At 44.6% G+C, this 13,184-nt stretch overlaps 1 protein-coding gene and 1 non-coding gene across 3 annotated transcripts in view; both read left to right on the top strand.

Annotated features, from left to right (window-relative positions):
- Positions 1-13,184, top strand: part of KAZN (kazrin, periplakin interacting protein) — a 1,120,978-nt gene that overhangs the window by 487,938 nt on the left and 619,856 nt on the right. The gene's annotated exons all lie outside the window — the stretch shown is intronic.
- LOC119929302 lies at positions 8,494-8,631 on the top strand. Its single transcript, XR_005451434.1, has one exon. It is a non-coding gene; the product is annotated as a small nucleolar RNA SNORA7 (small nucleolar RNA).

Consider the following 13,184-nt stretch of genomic DNA (forward strand, 5'->3'; position numbering starts at 1 on the left):
GAAAAAAAAAAATCAGAGAATCCACATATCTGGCCTTAATGAAATCTGCCTCGTTAGCCAGCTAATGATAGGGGGATCTGATGCTAGTGCTTCTCAGTATAATTCAGCATGGATGTCCTGAAGGCATTGAGTTGAGGTTGTACAGGCAGTTTCCTATGTCAGATTCTGTTCACCTACCTACATTCTACTGGCCATGGAGCCCATCTAATTGACAGCTTCTGCCCCAGTGGAAACTTTCCATCAGCCTCAGTTCCCCACCCTGTTTGACCTCAGGGACAGCTCTTAAGCTCCCAGGGTAGCATCAGAATGCCACAGCATTAAAACTCAGCTCTGTCTGGAACTCTACATGGACACTCTAGGACTTTCTTAATTCCCTCTAGAATCCCCTCAGCCATTTCCAGGAAGAACAGAGACATGATGAAAGTAGTGGGTCTGGGGAGAGACTGGTACCTAGAGAGGCCTTCCCTGACTAAGCCCTCTTTTCCTTTCCTTCAACTCCCTTCTGTTTTGCCCTGACTTATTCCATTTATTCATCCCCGCTCCCAGCCCCACGGCACTTATGTATATATCTGCAATTTAGCTATATTAATGTCTGTCTCCCCCTCTAGACTGTAAGCTCACTGTGGGCAGGGAATCTGTCTTTTATATTGTACTATCCCAAGTATTTAGTACAATGCTTTTCACAAAGTAAGCACTCAGTAAGTACGATTGACTGACTGACTAGAGATGCCCCGGATTTTGTTTATAGGGGCTGTTGTCAGCACAACGTAGGTTTGCTACAGTCTTGTGTGGCATTCCAACTTCACTTCCCTGCTAGGGATAGTTTGGTGTTAATTTAATGTCAGAAGTGAGTGGGATGAGGGGTTCCCCGTCACTCTGACCTTACACCCCTCCATGTTCCTGGCCTTCCCTCTCTTCCATCCAACTTTCCACAGCTCAACAGGGAAGCAACATGGCTTAAGAGTCAGAGTTTCTGGGTCCTAATTTCTGCTCCATCACCTACCTGCTGTGTGACCTTGGGCAAGTCACTTAACTCCTCTGTGCCTCAGTTCCCTCATCTGCAAAATGTGGATTCAAGACCTTTACTCCCTTCTACTTAGACTGTGAGCCCCATGTGGGACCTGGTCATCTAGTATCTACTACAGTGCTTCAGAGAAGCAGCATGGCTCAGTGGAAAGAGCACAGGCTTTGGAGTCAGAGGTCATGGGTTCAAATCCCGGCTTTGCTAATTGTTAGCTGTGTGACTTTGGGAAAGTCACTTCACTTCTCTGTGACTGTTACCTCATCTGTGAAATGGGGATTAAGATTGTGAGCCCCACGTGGGACAACCTGATCGCCTTGTATCCCCCCAGTGCTTAGAACAGTGCTTTGCACATAGTAAGCGCTTAACAAATACCATCATCATTATTATTACTACACTGCTTGGCACATAATAAGCACTTTACAAGTACCACAATTATTAATAATTACCTCGAAGTGACCACCACTGTTGTGGTAGTAGCTGGAGGGGGGAGAGGGTGGGGAGTAGTGACAGAGTGATCAGGGAAGTACAAAGAGTGTGCAAAGTAGAAGAAGTCATGCCTAGCCCCAGCCCCTCATGCTTATTTCCCTGTTCCCCTTCCTGCTCTGACACCATAATCAGAGGTTTCCTGACCCAGCAGGAAGGGTAATCATGTTAACCTTAGTGATCTGTAATGTGAAAGTCATTTCTGTAGCTGTCTCCATTAGAAACTGCATTCCTTCACCCATTCTGTCAAGCCCCCATATTTTCCAGACACCTGCAGCCCAGCTTGGTCCTCTGGAAGACTTCCAAAGAGGAGAAGTGGCAGGTGCACACTCTGTAGACTCAGGAACATCGCACACTTTGTTTTTTGGTTCCCCAAAACTGGAATAATAATTTGGAACCCAGAGAGGCACCTGGTTTCGATACCAATCCTCCTGTAATAGCTAGCAAGAGTGTATAAAAGTCTGTGGTTTCCATAACTGGAACATTTAAAGGACTCAGGTGCCCAAGCAGTCATCTTCCAGTATTTATGTACTATACTAAAGGATGAGTAATTACTTTGGCACTCTGGACCTTTACTGTTTCACCTTTTATCCCAGCTCCGCGCAAGTAGTTTGAGGCAAACTGCACCAGTACAGTTGCTATGGCAACGGCAACATCTGTAGTAGATGTAGCATGGAGTGTGTTTGAGCGGAACTGGCTCAAACAGCGATCGGTTGTATGGGAGTTGCGAAGAAAAACAGGTCTTTCTGGGATCAGTACCCTACTGACAGCTATCGCTTCCTTACATTGTCATACACTATTCAAGAAATAGTGCCAAGTGGCTCCAATTTTGGGGCCTTTTAATTCTCGAAGGAATCACACACTTTATGAAGAGAGGATAGACGAAGAGTCTGATTCACCCTCCAAGTACAATACGCAACTCCTCATCATGCCAGTGGAAAAGAAACAGCGTGGCATTAGAAACAGCATGGCTTAGTGGGTAGAGCATGGGCCTGGAGTCAAAAGGACCTGCATTCTAATCCCAGCTCCACTGTTTGTCTGCTGTGTGACTTCAGGCAAGTCACTTTACTCCTCTGTGCCCCAGTTACCTCATCTATTAAATGGGGATTAAGACAGTGAACCCCATGTGGGACGGGTACATTGACCTACCTGATTAGCTTGTTTCTACCCCAGCACTTAGTACAGTGTCTGGCACATAATAAGTGCTTACCAAATACCATAAAAAATGAATAGGCAGCGGTGAGTGGTGATATTCTGAAAGTGCAGCTGAGCAGAAGCATATCCAGATGAACATGTTCCACCTATTTGCCCAAGGTCATACAACAGGCAAGTGGCGGAGCTGGGATTAGAACCCATGACCTTTTGACTCCCGGGTCCGTGCTCTATCCATCACTCCATGCTGCTTCTCTCAGATCCTCCCGGTCCATGACCAGCAGTGGAATCCCATGGTAATGATGCATGCCTTTCATCCAGAAGTTTTGTCTTGTCTTATGCTGTTGAGTCATTTCAGGTCCATAGTGACTCCATGGACCCATTTCTCCCAGAACGTCCCACCTCAATCTGCATTCGTTCTGGTAGTATCTCCGTAGAGTTTAAAAATACAGAATTGGCTAACCATTGCCGTCTTTTGTGCAGGAAACCTGAGTCTCCGCCCTTGTCTCTTTCCCATGCCGCTGCTGCCCAGCACAAGTGAATTTTGACTTGTAGCTAATCAATTGTAGCCTTCCAATCGCTAGCCACTGCACAAAGTAGGAATGGAATGGATAGGTCTCTGCTTGACTCTCCTTCCTGTAGCCAAGACTGGTAGAATATTGGAAACTCACCGGGTGTGATCCTGAGAAGGGAGCCAAATGTCACCCTTTACAGTTATTTACTTTCAGTCTGCATTTTGAATGACCCTTCCACTTATGGACATCCCCCTTTTACACAGGATTTTGACTCCCACGACCCCCTACCCAAGCCAGAAATTGCTGAAAACTGGGTCCTTTTCTGAATGATCAGGTTTGTCTTGGCATGTTGAAAGATGGTGTTGTTTTCAGATCTGAGCCATGCTGCCCTTTACCCTCAAGAGAAGTAACAGTTCATTCAGCTCTTGTGGGCTTAGCCAGAAAAGACATGTAATGGAGCCAATAAGAACTTTCTGGCCAAACACTGTTCTGGCTCTGTCACTTCAGATCACTTCAGGGAGTCAAAGCTTGTGAAGGGTAGTTTTGGGAAAGAAATTAGAGCAAGGGATCTAAATATCATCAGACTAAACAAAGGAGCCCTTTGTTCCCTTGAATTGCATGTTGACTTAAAAACACTATACTACTGTATGTGATCACAAAACTGAAGAAAGAGTCAAAATGCATTTATCATTCAACAGGCAGAATTATTTTGGCATAGAATCTGTGTTGGCAAATACATTATTCTAGCTGACTACATAGTGTTAAAATGTAGATTTTTCAAATCCTCTGGGGGCCTGTGTCACCATGCCAGGCTAAGGGACTGAGTGATCATACCATTGATGGGTTGATTGATTGATTATATCATTATAGTTGCACCAAATATGTTGGATAATAACAATAATAATAATTGTGGCATTTGTTAATATTAAATTATCCAGGTCTTGCTAATGTTGGAAGTAAAACCTAGTGTATTCTACAATCATATATTAAATGCCATAGAGGGGAAGGCTGATTCCTCTCAGTGATTTCGAAGAAAGATTTGTAATGTCCTAGTGGAAAGCTACATTTGGCATAAATAAATGCATTAGCTCAAACATTAGAATTCAAAAGGCTGAAGCAGCATTGCTTAACCGCTCCTTGCGAGATGCAGTGAAATGGTGTGCACCTCTTAATGAGAGGGGAATTCCACTGTAGGTTGTTTTCATTTTTCAGGAGCAGAGAGGGATGGAAGATGGTCATCAGAGGATGACAGAAAGGTTCTGTGATTAGAGAACCCACTGGGTTCACCGTGATTTCTCTCCTGCAGGGATGAGTACTTGCAGCTTTGGAAATGTGTTACAGAAGCCCCTAAAGTCTCTTCAACCTTCTGTCTCTTGCTTGCTTTCTCTCTCTGTGCCCCTCCCTCTCTCATGCTTTCATGTAGAAGTACTCAACTAAAATAACTCTGTGCATTTGGAGATTAGCTCATAGACTTGCATTTATCACACATATAAGCACACACAGCTACCTTCATATTTGAAGCCGACACTGTTGACAGTGATCCTCCAGACAGAGCCATTGAAAAAGTTGTCCTTTACCAAGTTGATGTGCTTGCAAAGAGCAATACCTGTCATTGGTTTCAAATATGCCTTACTTAACCAATCTCCCTGATGTCTTCGCACAAGGAGAGCAACTCCTCTCATTCATTCATTCAATTGTATTTATTAAGCACTTACTGTGTGCAGAGCACTGTACTAAGAGCTTACGATCAATCAATGATATTTATTTAGTGCTTACTGTGTGCATTAAGTGCTTAGAAGAGTACAGTGCAATAGAATTGGTAGACATATTCCCTGCCTATAAGGAGCTTACTGTCTTCCAACAGTAAAATACATTACAGATGTGTCCATAAGTGCTGTGGGGTGACTGTCAACTGCTTAAAATGAATGGATCCAAGTGTCCAGGAAATACAGAAGGAAAGGGTGTAAGGGAATGAAGACTTTGTCAGGGAAGGCTTTTGGAGGAGATGTGATTTTAATAAGGCTTTGAAGGTGGGGAGAGTGGTGGTCTTTTGACTATGAAAGGGGAGGAAATTCTAGACCAGACGGAAGACATGGGCAAGGGGTCGGCAGTGGCTGGTCATTCTGCAGCAGTTGTTGCTCAGCAGATTTCTGCTATGCCACAGGTTTTGAGACTATACTCAAGTGCATCTTTAAACCCTTGTCTGGCTTCCTGGCTCAGGTGAGCCCCATTTCAGTTCACTATACAACATCTGCTTGGGTATTTTTGCTGTCATCTATTGTCCTCACACATCCTGCTGTGCTCCTATTAGAATATGCCTCAAATGTCTCACTCGGCCATTCAATTGGACCTGAAGAACACTGCAGTGTTGATTGATGGGACATTCATTGCCGCCTAAGTCCAGCAGCTTTGAGCTTATATAAGACTCTCATCCGAGATCATTAAGAGCAGTGTTTTGGTGCCAGGTGGCATCCCGGGATTGAGTTCTGTTAGCTTTATTCTTCTGGAGATATTTCTAAGGAGTGAGATTTAGACAAAGACCAAACTATGGCTTATTCCTATTTGTTCCTGTTTCCAGAGCAGTCTGAATTTATCCAGCCTTCTTCAGTATCTTGGGGGACTTGGTAGTCCCTCCACATGTTAAATTGAACAGTGGAAAATACATGACCTCAGTGGGGGCAGGGAATGTGTCTGTTGTTGTACTGTATTCTCCCAAATGCTTAGTACAGTGTTTTGCACACAGGTAAGTGTTCAATAAACATGATTGAATGAATGCTGATTTTTCTTCATTATCAGAGCCAAGTGAGGGAAAGTAAGTGTCTCTTACTGTGGGGTAGAAACCACAGGCTATCAATCTGTCAATCAAGGAAGGAAGCAGTGTGACCAGCAGACAAGTCTGGTTGGCAGAAGACCCAGCTACTAGTCCTGGCTTTGCCACTTGCCTGCTGGGTGACTTTAAGCCAGTCACAACTTCTCTGTGCCTCACTTTCCTCATCTGTCCAAAGGGGAAAGATACCCATTCTCCCCATCTCTTAGACTGGGATCCCCGTTTGGAGAAGAGATTATGTCTGACCTGAACCTTCCATCGTTATCATTATTGAGCACCTACTGAATGTAGAACACTACCACATTCTTGGGAGAATACAAAATAAACAAAATATATGTGCCCTACTCTCATGATGCTTATAGTCTAATGGGACAGATCAACACCTGGGAGCAGAAAGAAGAACAAGAACAAAATCAATTCATTCATTCATTCAATCGTATTTATTGAGCGCTTACTGTGTGCAGAGCACTGTACTAAGCGCTTGGGAAGTACAAGTTGGCAACACATAGAGACGGTCCCTACCCAACAGTGGGCTCACAGTCTAAAATGGGGAGACAGAGAACAAAACAAAACATATTAACAGAATAAAATAAATAGAATAAATATGTACAAGTAAAATAAATGGAGTAATTAATACATACAAACTTATACATATATATAGGTGCTGTGGGAAAGGGAAGGAGGAAAGGTGGTGGGGATGGAGGGGGGAGGAGGGGGCTCAGTCTGGGAAGGCCTCCTGGAGGAGATGAGCTCTCAGTAGGGCCTTGAAGGGAGGAAGAGAGCTAGCTTGGCGGATGTGGGGAGGGAGGGCATTCCAGGACCGAGGGATGACGTGGGCCGGGGGTCGACGGTGGGACAGGTGAGAACGAGGCACAGTGAGGAGATTAGCTTCAGAGAAGCGCAGGGTGTGGGCTGGGCTGTAGAAGGGGAGAAGGGAGGTGAGATAGGAGGGGGCGAGGTGATGGAGAGCCTTGAAGCCGAGGGTGAGGAGTTTCTGCCCGATGCGTAGGTTGATTGGTAGCCACTGGAGATTTTTGAGGAGGGGAGTAACATGCCTAGAGCGTTTCTGGACAAAGACAATCTGGGCAGCGGCGTGAAGTATGGATTGAAGTAGGGAGAGACAGGAGGATGGGAGATCGGAGAGGAGGCTGATACAGTAATACAGACGGGTTAGGATGAGAGCTTGAACAAGCAGGGTAGCGGTTTGGATGGAGAGGAAAGGGCGGATCTTGGCAATGTTGCGGAACTGAGACTAGCAGGTTTTGGTGATGGCTTGGATGTGAGGGGTGAACGAGAAAGCCGAGGATGACACCAAGGTTGTGGGCTTGTGAGACGGGAAGGATGGTAGTGCCGTCAACAGTGATGGGAAAGTCAGAGAGAGGGCAGGGTTTGGGAGGGAAGACAAGGAGTTCAGTGTTAGACATGTTAAGTTTTAAGTGGCAGGCGGACATCCAGATGGAGATGTCCTGAAGGCAGGAAGAGATGTGAGCCTGGGGGGAGGGAGAGAGAGCAGGGGAAGAGATGTAGATTTGGGTGTCATCAGCGTAGAGATGATATTTGAAGCCGTGGGAGCGAATGAGGTCACCAAGGGAGTGAGTGTAGATCAAGAACAGAAGAAGACCAAAAACTGAACCTTGAGGAACCCCCACAGTAAGGGGATGGGAGGGGGAGGAGGAGCCTGCAAAAGAGACTGAGAATGAACGACCGGAGAGATAAGAGGAGAACCAGGAGAGGACGGAGTCTGTGAAGCCAAGGTTGGATAGCATGTTGAGGAGAAGGGGGTGGTACACAGTGTTGAAAGCAGCTGATAGGTCGAGGAGGATTAGGATAGAGTATGAGCAGTTGGATTTGGCAAGCAGAAGGTCATTGGTGACCTTTGAGAGGGCAGTTTCCATGGAATGTAGGGGATGGAAGCCAGATTGGAGGGGGTCGAGGAGAGAGTTGGTGTTGAGGAATTTGAGGCAGCGCATGTAGACGACTGAATGAATTTATTTATTCATTCATTCATGAATGAATGAATGAAAGAGCACAGGCCTGAGAGTCAGAGAACCTGCATTCTAATCCTGGCTCCACCACATGTCTGCTGTGTGACCTTGGGCAATTCACTTAACTTCTATGTGGTTCAGTTACCGCAGTCTGTAAAATGGGGATTAATACTATAAGCCCCATGTGGGACAGTGGTTGTGTCCAACCTGGTTATGTTATATCTACCCCAGTGCCTAGAACAGTGGTTGGCGCATAGTAAATGCTTAACGAATACTATTGTTGTTATTACTATTATGAGACTGAAAACCAAAACAAAAGCAGACAGCTGCAAAGTTTCGATGTTCCATTTTTTCATGGGTATTTCAAGGTGAGGCCTTAAGGAGACAGAAGTTAGGATAATATTCAAACCAGCATCTTTATCCAAAACTGGATAAATGCACAACTTTTCTGTCCTTTCCAACTCCAGTTTCAATTAGGACATTTTATGATAGAGAAAGAACAGTGGCCCCCTCTCTGGGTCGCATCTGGAGGGTTTCCAGTACTCTACCAGTCCCAACTACAGGACAGAAAGTCAAGCAGAGGCATATCCATTCCATTCCTAGCTTGGGCAGTAGCTAGCAAGTGGAAGGCAATCTGCTACAAGTCAAAACTCACCTGTGCCGGACAGCAGCGGCAAGGGACATAGTCGAGGGCAGAGATTCATGTTTACTGCATGGAATGAGGCAATGGTAAACCACTTCCGTATTTTTCCCATGAAAACTCTATGGATCCACTACCAGAATGATTGCAGATGGAGGTGGGGTGTTCTGGGAGAGATGTGTCCATGAAGTCGCTTGGGGTTGAACACAACTTGACAGCATAAGACAATATTAACAAGAACAGTGGCATTTTGAGGTCTATGACCAGAGCCACATCCAACAGTATTTATTAAGTGCTTCCTATGGGCAAAACGCTGTGCTAAGCAGTATGGTTGGCTGCTCGACAATCAGATCAGCCACTGGGCCTGATCCCTATGGGGCTCACAGTCTAAGTAGTAGGGAGAGAAGATACCTTTGACATTTTACAGATGAGATCACTGAGGCACAGAGAAGTAAAGTGACTTAATATTAACAATTATTATTATTATTATAACAATAAATAATGTTAAGCACTTACTATGTGCCAGGCACTATTCTAGGCACTGGGGTAGATACAAGATAATCAGGTAAGACATACTCCCTGCCCCACATGGGGCTCAAAGTCTTAATCCCCATTTTAAAAATGAGGAAACTGAGGCACAGAGAAGTTAAGTGACCTTGCTGAAGGTCACATAGCAAACAAGTGGCAAAGCTGGGATTAGAACCCAGGTCCTCTCACTCCCAGGCCTGGGCTTTATCTACACTAAGCCACACTGCTTCTCTTGTTCAAGGTTGCCCAGCAGATGAGTTGGCAAAACAGGCACTAGGACTCAGGTCTCCTGATTCCCAGTCCCATGTTCTTTCCACAAGGCCATGCTGTCTAATCATTATTTTTAACTCTTTGTAGAAATTTTCCTAGATCTCATCTTTCCTCCCACCCCAGTTCATCTCTTCACCCACAGAAAAGCAATGGCAGCTTCAAAAGTGGAAAAGCATTAAATTGTAACCCACTTAGCAGCATTTTCCTCTAACATCCTGGGACTGGGAAATATAGTGAAATCTGGTCATTTTTTGGTAGGGGGCTACTGTGAAATACAATTCAAATTCTGTGCAAGAAAGGCCTCTATATACATATTCCAAACCCAGACTACTCTTAGAAACAAACTTAGCCCATACCGTTCTGTGTTTTCTATAAACTCGATCTTGAAACCATATAATAGTAAGCATTTTAAGAGAGGCGCTTTATTTCAACTTTACTTTCCAAAATGATGCTGTTATGCAGAGTAATTACTTAATAAATTTGTGAGCGGGACCTAAAGCAATAAAAGCGGTGGTAATGCTTTGCCATTTAATAGCTGAATTTTAAATGAGTTTTTCTGCATTAATGTTGCAGGTTGCTTCAATTAGGAGAACATTCTTCGGGGTGCCTTTATTTTTTAAAAGTGGTTGTGAGGTTCAGTGTCATTAACTTTCTCATTTAAAGAAGCTCTATAGTTAACCATTTGAAGCCAGCGTACAGTTTGCTGTCCTGGAGGTCAAATTCCTACTAAGCCAAAAGAGTGGAGAACTACCTGGGTTCTAAAAGCTTCCCTCTTTTTTTTAATGGTATTTTTTAAGTGCTTACTATGTGCCAGGCACTGTACTAAGTGCTGGGAGTTAGAAAAAGCCCATATCCCACATGGGGCTCACAATCTTAATCTCCATTTTACAGATGAGGTACCTGAGGCACAGAAAAGTGAAGTGACTTGCCCAAAGTCACACACAGCAGACAGGTGGTGGTGCCAGGATTAGAATTCAGGTTCTTCTGACTCCCAGGCCTGTGCTCTATTCACTAGGCCATGCTGCCTCTTTAAGCGACTCTCATCATCTTCTTTGTCAGCTTCTTGAGGGTAAGGACTCTGTATTTTACTTTTGTTGAACTCCCCCAAGAGCTTAATACAGCCCTCTATACTTAAGTAGGTGCTCAGTAAATCCTATTATGGAAGATGATGATCTTTACATTGGCCTCATTCCAGACTTTTTTTCAGTATTTCTTTTTTCTGAAAATTAAACTCAAGTGCAGAGAAAGAGAATTCAGATTCCATCTGCACCCTAACAGGATCTCCCCAAGTCCCTCTGGGAAAGTCATTCCTTCCATGCTCTTTGCTCTCTCATGTGGGATTCTCTAGACTGTAAGATCCTTGTGGGCAGGGAATGTGTCTCCCAAATCTGTTGTGCTCTCCCAAGCACTTACTACAATGCTTTGCATAATGTAAGTGCTCAATAAATACCACTGATGATGATGAGGGTGATGATGATCAGAATCAGGAATATTTGGGAGATCCCTGCCAGTTTCCCTGGAATACTTGGGAGGATTTTCAGTTTGTTAGCATTGAGGGGCTTGAAGAGAATGTAGTGAAAATGTAATTGCTGCCTAACCACTATCATGTTGTTACTTTACAAACTTTTGACCGCCCCCCCACACCCTGTAGCCTTATTGAAGGCACATCTTCTCCGAGAGGCCTTCCCTTACTAAGCCCTCCTTTCTTCTTCTCCCACACCCTTTTGCATCACTCTTGCACTTGGATTTGCTCCCTTTATTCACCCCTCCCTCAGCCACAAAGCATTTATATATGTATCTGTAATTTATTTATATTAATGTTAATTTTTACTAATTGATTTGTAGGAATTGAGGAAGCAGCATGGCCTAGTGGATAGAGCATGGACCTAAGAGTCAGGAGGACCTGGGTTCTAATCCCGACTCCAGCACTTGTCTGCTGTATGAGCTTGGGCAAATTACTTAACTTCTCTGTGCTTCAGTTACCTCATCTTTCAGATGGGGATTAAGACTTTGAGCCCCTTGTGGGACATGGACTTTGTCCAACCTGAATAGCTTGTATCTACCCCAGTACTTAATACAGTGCCCAGCACATAGTTTGCGCTTAACAACTACCACAAAAAAGTACAACTCTGGCTTCATTAATAATAATAATAATAACAATTGTGATATTTTTAAATGCTTACTAAATGGTAGAGCAGATACAAGATAATCATGTGAGACACAGTTTTTGTCCCACATGGGGCTTGCTGTGTAAGGAGGAGGGGGAAAGGTACTTAAAGATACTTCAACCCTACCCTACAACCCTGCTCTGTAACCCTCGTCCCCCTCTCAATCCCCCCGTCTTACCTCCTTCCCTTCCCCACAGCACCTGTATATATGTATATATGTTTGCACATACTTATTACTCTATTTATTTATTTTACTTGTACATATCTATTCTATTTATTTTATTTTGTTAATATGTTTGGTTTTGTTCTCTGTCTCCCCCTTCTCGACTGTGAGCCCACTGTTGGGTAGGGACTGTCTCTATATGTTGCCAACCTGTACTTCCCAAGCACTTAGTACAGTGCTCTGCACACAGTAAGTGCTCAATAAATACGATTGATTGATTGATTGATTAATCCCCATTTTACAGAGGAGGAAACTGAGGCACAGAGAAGTTAGTGGCTTGCCCAAGGTCCCACAGCAGGTAAGTGGCAGAGCCAGAATTATAACTCAGGTCCTCTCACCCACAGGCCTGTATTCTTATACTAGGCCATGCTGCTTTTCTTCAGTAGGGACAGCACCTCAGAGCTCCTGAGCAGCTGAAATGCTGACACCATCAGGTTTTTTCACCAATGCTGAAATAGGTCGATGATCCCAGTTTTTTACAGAGCAGGGTTGTAGGGTAGGGTTGAAGACTTGGAAGAGGCTAGGGGAATGGCCCAAAGTGGAAGATTTAACATGGCCGAGATGCCTCCTTCAGTTTGCCCAGCCAAATCTGCTCATTTCCACATCCAAAAGCACAAACTCTTTCCAGTGAGTCCTGAAATGCTAACCACTATCGTGGTTTGGGCCGAAATCTTAGTCTGGAATGAGTGGGCTGGTAACTGGCATCTCAGCCCTTGTCGGTGGTTCTAACACCCAATAGCGGCTGTCTGCGGTGGCTGGAGCCAGGCCGTGGTCGGCAGTGACATGCCCGATGGGCTAAAACTGCCTTACCACCTCCCACTCGCAGTAATGTTTGCAGCAAAGGACAATGTACAGATGGTCCAATGTATATTTCTCCATTAGGGCTAGTTGGATCTCTTGAGGAATCTGCTGAGGTGGGAAACAGTGGGTGTAGTCTAAATGTAGCATTTGGAGAATGAAATTAAAACAAAGGGCACACTGAACAAACTTGAGGAGGCAGAAAAAAGCTGCCCATACCACCCCATAAAGAGCATCCCACAAACAATTTAGTGCCAATTTAGAGAAGCAGCATGGCTCAGGGGAAAGAGCATGGGCATGGGAGCCAGAGGTCGTGGGTTCTAATCCCGACTCTGCCACTTGTCAGCTGTGTAACTTTGGGAAAGTCACTTAACTTCTCTGTGCCTCAGTTACCTCATCTGTAAAATGGGGATTAAGACTGTGAGCCCCATGTGGGACAACCTGATCACCTTATATCCCTCCCAGTGCTTAGAACAGTGCTTCACACATAGTAAGTGCTTAACAAATGCCATCATTATTATTATTACCACAGCTACAAATACAGGGCTTTTAAGTGATCATGGCGGGTGGG

Source organism: Tachyglossus aculeatus, chromosome 5, assembly GCF_015852505.1.
Source record: "Tachyglossus aculeatus isolate mTacAcu1 chromosome 5, mTacAcu1.pri, whole genome shotgun sequence".
Classification (NCBI taxonomy): Eukaryota; Metazoa; Chordata; class Mammalia; order Monotremata; family Tachyglossidae; genus Tachyglossus; species Tachyglossus aculeatus.